The 7333-nt window shown below is 39.5% G+C and overlaps 1 long non-coding RNA gene across 1 annotated transcript in view; it reads right to left on the bottom strand.

Annotated features, from left to right (window-relative positions):
• The window catches only part of LOC135090538 (uncharacterized), a 34185-nt gene that overhangs the window by 21317 nt on the left and 5535 nt on the right, over positions 1 to 7333 (bottom strand). The window contains exon 2 of the long non-coding RNA XR_010262032.1: positions 6721 to 6798. This is a non-coding gene — a long non-coding RNA (uncharacterized LOC135090538). The remainder of the gene's footprint in view (positions 1 to 6720; positions 6799 to 7333) is intronic.

Here is a 7333-nt window from a genome sequence, read left to right as displayed (position 1 = left end):
TGTGTGTGTGTGTGTGTGTGTGTGTGTGTGTGTGTAATAGAATAGATGGAACAGAAAAAGGAAGTGGTGAAGAGGAGGAGGAGGAAGAGAAAAGGAAAGAGAAGAGATGGAAGAGAAAAGGGAAAGATAATAGAGGAGGATGGGAGAGGAAAGGAAGAAGGAAAAGGAAGAAATGGCAAAGAAAAAAGAAACAAGAAATAAAATTGACGGAATTGAAGGAGAAAGGAAGAGAGGAAAGAGGAGAAACACGGCAGAAAAGAAAGAAGTAAAACGGAAGATGGTGAAATGGAAGAATAGGAGAAATAAGAAGTAAAGAAGAGAGAGAGAGAGAGAGAGAGAGAGAGAGAGAGAGAGAGAGAGAGAGAGAGAGAGAGAGAGAGAGAGAGAGAGAGAGAGAGGGGGGGGGATAAAGGAGACTGGAATGAAAGTGTATGTGTAGAAGTGTGTACATGTATATGTGTGCACGTAACTATATTTTTGTGGGGAAATCCATTGCTCATTAAAGCCAGCTGGTGGAGGGGCCTCGAGGCATCTTGGAGTGAACATAAGAGGTCACTCTAAAGATCCTGGAAAGCTGGAGCGTTTCTGGAACACTGCGAGGGAGACTCAAGCATCCTCCAGGCGTTTCAGATTACTAGCAGCTTTATTATTTTTCTCACCGCCACTTTCTGAGAGAGACGAGAGAGAGAGAGAGAGAGAGAGAGAGAGAGAGAGAGAGAGAGACTTTTATAACCCAAACCTGTTTTCGTATGAACTTAAAACAAGAACATGAACAAGAACTATCAGTCTATCTGTCTATATATCTATCTACCTGTCCATCCATCTATTTATCTATCAATTCCTCCATCCAGCTATCTATATTCTTATGCTATGTTGGGTTATGTATCTTCGTATGCTATGTTAGGCTATCTTCGTATGCTATGTTAGGCTATGTATGTTCTTATGCTATTTTAGGCTATGTATCTTCTTATGCTATGTTAGGCTATCTTCTTATGCTATGTTAGGTTATCTATCTTCTTTTGAAATGTTAGGCTAAGTTAGATTAGACTTGGTTATGTGAGGCTTACTTAGGTTTTGTTAGGATCAGTTACGTTGGGTTGGGTACAACTTTTCTCAGGTATCCTTCAGTTATTATTCTTCTATGATTAACTGTTCTTATGTTACGTGAAATCAAGCTAGAATAAGTTAAATTAGGTAAGATTCGGTTAGATGACATTAGAATCGCTCTTATCAGGCAAGGTACAATTCTTCATAGTTAACCATTTAATCGTTACGTTTTCAGTCATTTCTTCTTAGATTACATTAGAATATGCTAGGTTAGGTTAAGCTAGATTAGGATCAGCATGGTCAGACCAGGTACAATTTTTCATAGTTAACCATTCAGTCATTACGTTTTCAATCATTTCTTATGCTACATTAAGCTAGTTTAGGTTCGATAGACTACCACCAGAATTAGTTTGGTCAAGTCAGGTACAATTCTTCATAGTTAGCCATTCAATCATTACGTTTTCTATGGTCCCTCACGCCCTCTAAGGGAAGAGAAATGCCTTGGAGCCTCGACCTTCGCGTGTCCCAATTCCCACAGCAAGGTTTCGGGCGAAGCTTTCACCCCAGAAGCCCCACAACTGAAATTGGCAACCGCCGTCGTGCAATCAGTTAAGGGACGAAATTGTGTCATAGAGACGAGTGTATACGGACATTCAAAGAAGTATATGAAGCAGTAGTGCTGTAGAAAATGGTGTACATGACATTCAATTTATAAAAGAGACGTTAAATCAGGTATAAACAAACACACACAGTAAGCTCGTATCCTAAACGCTTAATTCTCTCATCATGACCAGTTTTCAATTGATCAATGCGGTTTTTATGGATAGAATCTTGAATATACACTTGAAAACGCCACTAACTTCCATTAGAACTTATTAATCTTTAAAATCATAAATACACCACTAAAGAATATCAATAACTTCCATTACAACGTGTTAAACTATCACAAGAATCATGAAAAAATCCTTGAAAACACTAAAAGCTTCCACTATAACCTGTTAAACGAACATAAGAATCCAGTAACTTCTACTACAGCCTCTTAAACATCACTAAAAGCAGAAAATACATCCTTGAAAACGCCAATAACTTATACAATGACTTATTGATCACTGGAAGCATCAAAACACTCTTCAAAGCCACAGTAACTTCCACTACACCCTAAATCAAGACGTGGCTTCAGAAACGCTAAAGGAGACGAGTTACTGATAGCAGATAAACACACATAAAAGAAACCAGTGTGTTGCGTGTGTCGGCCCGTCACTTCACGTCTTGGGAAAACAATGGTATACTTTCCTTAGTGTTTTTGTGTCTTCACCTCGGAAACACAATGACTTAGACACTAATTATTATTCTTAACTATTTTTGCGTCAGTTTTCCTTTGAAGTTCATGCTATTTGCTTTCATTTACTACTACTACTACTACTACTACTATTATTACTACTACTACTACCACTGCTACTACAACAGCCTTTCCTTATTCCTCCTACTTCTTTTCCTCCTCCTTCTCCTCCTCCTTCATCTTCTAATTCCAACACCATAGCCTCCTCCTCCTCCTCCTCCTCCTCTCCTCTTTCCAGCACCGCAGGCCACTCTTCACCCTCCTCCCAAGACCATAGCCCTCCTCCTCCTCCTCCTCCTCCACCTCCTCCTCCTCCTCTTCCTCCCGCTAATTAATGCACGCTATGTCAAGTTTTCCCGCGGTAAAATATCGGGTTTTAGAGTGTTAGATTTTTACTTTGTGGTGGTTTAAGAGGAAGTGGAGACGAGAGGTGAGTCAGGAAGAACAATGAGGAGGAGGAGGAGGAGGAGGAGGAGATGACTGAAGGGCAGGTGGTAATAGGTGGGAGTTCTTATCATTTTTCCATCCATTTTTATTTATGTATTTATTTATTTATTTTTTTGTACGTTTGGTTCTTTTTGTTGTTGCATTGTACGATTTTCTTAACTATCAACTGTTATTCATTTCGTATTATCGTTTATTCTCTTTTTTTTTAATTCGTGGTTTTAATTTCGTTCATCGTTTATACATTTCAATTTTTATTTTTTTCATTCTATTATATATGTATATTTTTTTCCCACAGTCTTTTTACTAAGTGGCATCATTTGCTTCATTAATTATACAGCGTTTCAATTAGTACTGTGTGTGTGTGTGTGTGTGTGTCCTCTTTTTTCATTTAAATATCTTTTTTTTTCACTCCTTTATTCTCTGAATTCATTCATTTATCTGCCTTTTCAATCTCCTTATTTGTATACCAACAATATCTATTCATCCGTTTATTTATCTGTCCATCCATCTATCGCGGAGAAGGAGGAGGAGGAGGAAGAGGGAAGAGGAGGAATAAAAACTGTGAAATTTAGAGTAGTAGGCTATCAGACTGGGAAAAAAAACGGGGATGAGGTTCCATTCTCTTATATATAGGCGAGGAGAGCTTCATGTAAACTGGGCACCTGAGGAGGAGGAGAAGGAGGAGGAGGAGGAGAAGAAGAGGAAGAGGAGGAGGAGGAGGAGGAGGGCTGAGAAGCGTCATAATATAAATCGTGTTGAATCACTGATAAATATTCAAATTAAATATAATAATCACAGTAATGTACGTATCTATTTCTAGTAGTATCATTTCAATGGCAGGTGGGTGGGGAGGAATCTTCTTTACTATCCAGCACCTCTAGCTTACCATTGGATAGCTTAGTAAGGGCCAACAAATCTGCTGCTATAGGAGTCTAGCTGCCCTTCCTTTGTGTTCTTTTGCTTTGCGTGGTATCGAATTTTCACCTTTAACTGTCCCTTAGATTAGAACAGCTCAGTAAGGACCAACAAATCTGCTGCTGTGTGTCAAGCAGTCCTTCCTTTGTGTTTCCTTGCGTTGCGTGGTATCGAATTTTCACCTTTAACTGGCCTTTTGATTAGGACGTGAATTAAACCACTTGATAGATTGTTCCGAGACACGCCACTCTGACTTAATTGATGAGATGTAATAGCCACTCATTTATGACTTAATTATCCTCTTGTTAACCCACCTGTCCACCTGCTGGGTAATCCTTCACCTGCTGCTTTGATACTCGCTTCAACAAAATAGGGGGGGGGTTTGTATTTCTTTTTTAACTCCCTTTGGTGACGTCCTATTGTGTCGCCCTACGGTGCCGCCCTTTAGTGACGCCCTATGGTGCCGCCAACTGGTGACGCTCTACGGTACCGCCCTTTGCTGACGCCCTACGGTGCTACGCTACGGTGCTGCCCTTTGGTGACCTACGGTACCGCCCTACTGTGCCGCCCTTTGGTGACGCATTACGGTGCCGCCTTATGGTGCTGCTTTGGTGACGCCCTAAGGTGCCGCCCTTCAGTGCTACGATACGGCGCCGCTGTGATGCTCGCTTCAACAAAGTAGTGGCAGCTTCGTATTTTTTTAATCGTTTTTTCTCGCATCAGGTTTCTCAAAGGCCACGGAGATGATAAGTCAGGCTCTCATGGGCGTTTTTACCAGTAGCGATGCAGCGGTCTTCTTCAGCTATCACTACATCTATGAATTCATATCTGACATTTTAACGACTTCCATCAGAGCGAATTAAAGATGCAGAATCCTCATAAAATTATCACTAGAACAATAAAAACACTCGAGAATTGCAATAATTTCTAATAACTTCCACTGATGCTGCAGAATCCCTATTAAATTATCCCTTGAATCACAAAAAAAACACCCTTAAACAAACCATACACTAAAAACATCTTAAGAGTAGCCGTAATAAGATGCTGAAATGTTTGAGGACTCAGAACCAGACAACTACTCCCTCTATCTAACGCCTCGCCAGCTTCTCTTGCTCCCTGGTTCATTCTCTACACACACTCATATCAAGAGAGCGAAACCAATAACAGGGAAGCGTAACAACCACATAACTCACGCTAAACATCCAAACACAGAGGAACACGTGCCACTAAAAACCTCCCTAGCGAACTTATAGCCTCGCTCAATGATCATTTGTGGCCACGATATGTGTAGCTATTAAGAGACGCTTCCCTTGCCACGCTCCGATGTACAGTTGTCCCTGAGTGATGGAATGTTCTAGCAAGCGTTTTCTCTGCGTTTTCTTTTTATTTTTCTCAGGTAACTAAGCTGTAGTGGTTATGAAACGAAGATTATAGAAACTTAGCCTAGTAATTGTTGATGTACGGATGTCTCTCAAAGCCATTTAATGTTCTATCAAGCGTTTTCTCTGCGTTTTCTTTTTTTTATTTTTCTCGGGTAACTAAGCTGTAGTGGTTATGAAACGAAGATTAAGTAGTGTTTATAACCTTAGCCTACTAATTGTTGATGTACGGCTGTTTCAGAAAGCAATTTAATTTTCAATCAAACGTTTTCCCTCCGTTTTCTTATAATTTCTTGGTCTAACTGAACTAATATCTATAACTAATAGCGAACTGGTATATAAAACTCGTGTCTTTCCTTTATTTTGTCACTAGTTCATAATTATTTGTGACGATTTCTGAGTCTCTTCATCAAGTTTAATCTCTCATAGTGCTCTACGAAACAAAGGAGTATTAAAAAGAATCCAATACCCTTTAGTGATATCGAAACTCATATATAGACAAGAAGAAGTGTTCGGATCCTAAGTTCAGTTGATCTTGTAAGGCGAGGCTGGAAAACTCATGAATGTTAATCGTCTCCTCCTCCTCCTCCTCCTCCTCCTCCTCCTTGTTGTCCTCTTCCTAGCTGCTTATCTCTCTCTCTCTCTCTCTCTCTCTCTCTCTCTCTCTCTCTCTCTCTCTCTCTCTCTCTCTGGTGATGCAAATTCTCCTAAAATTTATGTATATTGTCTTTTTTTACTTTTTTATGGGTTTTCACACTCATTTCACATCTCTTTTCATTTTCCCTCGTACACAACACAAAAGAATCTTACATAGTACTCCTTTTCATTCTTACAAGACATTTCTATTACTTTTTTCACGTTTTTTTCCCTTTTCTACTATTTTTTTAACGGTCTTCACCCTTATTTCACATCCTCTTTCATTTCTCCATACCCACAATGCATAAGAACCTTACATAGTACTTCTCTTTCTTTACAAGGCATTCCTACAACATTTTTCCACGTTTTCCTCCCTTTCGTTATTCTGAGCCCATTGGGAGGCGAGGCTTCTCAGGCTGGCAGACAACTGAGCCTCGCAAGCGCCCAGGAGAAGAGCGACTTGTCTATACATTATCCCAAGCCAGCGAAGTGCCGAGTCTCGTCATTAGAGAACACCAGAGGAGACAATACCAGGAAAATGTTGCAGGAAAGATAATGAACAAGAACAAGGATTACAAAGGGAATTTCTTCTTTAGTTTTCTTTAAAGATGGTGATTTGGCATGAGTCTTACGTTAATCTTTTACTTGGTGTGATCTTTGCAATTTCGTCAGTGGGTGAGAAGCTTTGTGAGAGCAAGTACCTGAAAGAAATATGCTAAGTGGAAACAGGGATCCGAAGTCGGTATATCTTAATGTGTTCAGATATGTTACCACTTTGTCCACCGAGTCTAAGGAAAATTATAATAACCACATGAACAAACTCGAGAAATAAATGATAATACAGTGAAGAAATATCGCAGAAAACTTATCATTCGAGTGTTAATCAGTCAGTCAGTCAGTCATACCCAATCAGAATACAAGTTACGATGCCAAGAACGAGAATTTACCAGTACTCACTCAAGCTCCGTCGCTGTTATGGTAAGGGATAGCGAGCATTCCTGTCTCCCTTTCTCCCGCGTCTTCATTCACTCCAACCTGTAGGAAGAAATTAATCAGTGTTTACTTTCCTGCAGTTTGTTTGAAGTTACAGCCGCTTACTATCACTTATTGCCCTGTAACTTGACTCTTCCCGGCTTCACCTCCTATACTTAACTGCTGAATTAAACAGTTATGCAAAACCTTCATTCTTACATTGTTAGAAGCTCCGACCGTCTACCTACACCAGTTCTCTTTAATTTGATTACCTCCTAACTTCATTTCAACACAGCTAGCTAAACTAAATATCTTACGCAGGTCCATTCATTCCTATAGTTTGTTAGAAATTCTGGACATCTACCTGCACTTATTCTTTGTAATCTAATTGACTAATATAACGTCTATCTAGCTTTAATAGCAGAATGTAAGATGGACTAGACTAGATAGACAGACGGCAGGAGAATGTAAGACATTCTAAACTTAACTAAACAAGAGCAGAATGAATAAAAATAAGATTAGATCAGGTTACAGTTAAGTTTCAACCACAAATATAAAACAGAAATAAACAGATAAAAAATGATAAAAAATAACCTCT

The sequence above is a fragment of the Scylla paramamosain genome, chromosome 35 (genome assembly GCF_035594125.1).
Source record: "Scylla paramamosain isolate STU-SP2022 chromosome 35, ASM3559412v1, whole genome shotgun sequence".
NCBI classification, from domain to species: domain Eukaryota; kingdom Metazoa; phylum Arthropoda; class Malacostraca; order Decapoda; family Portunidae; genus Scylla; species Scylla paramamosain.
Note: the sequence above shows the minus strand (reverse complement) of the source record. Positions and strands in the feature narration are given on the sequence as shown.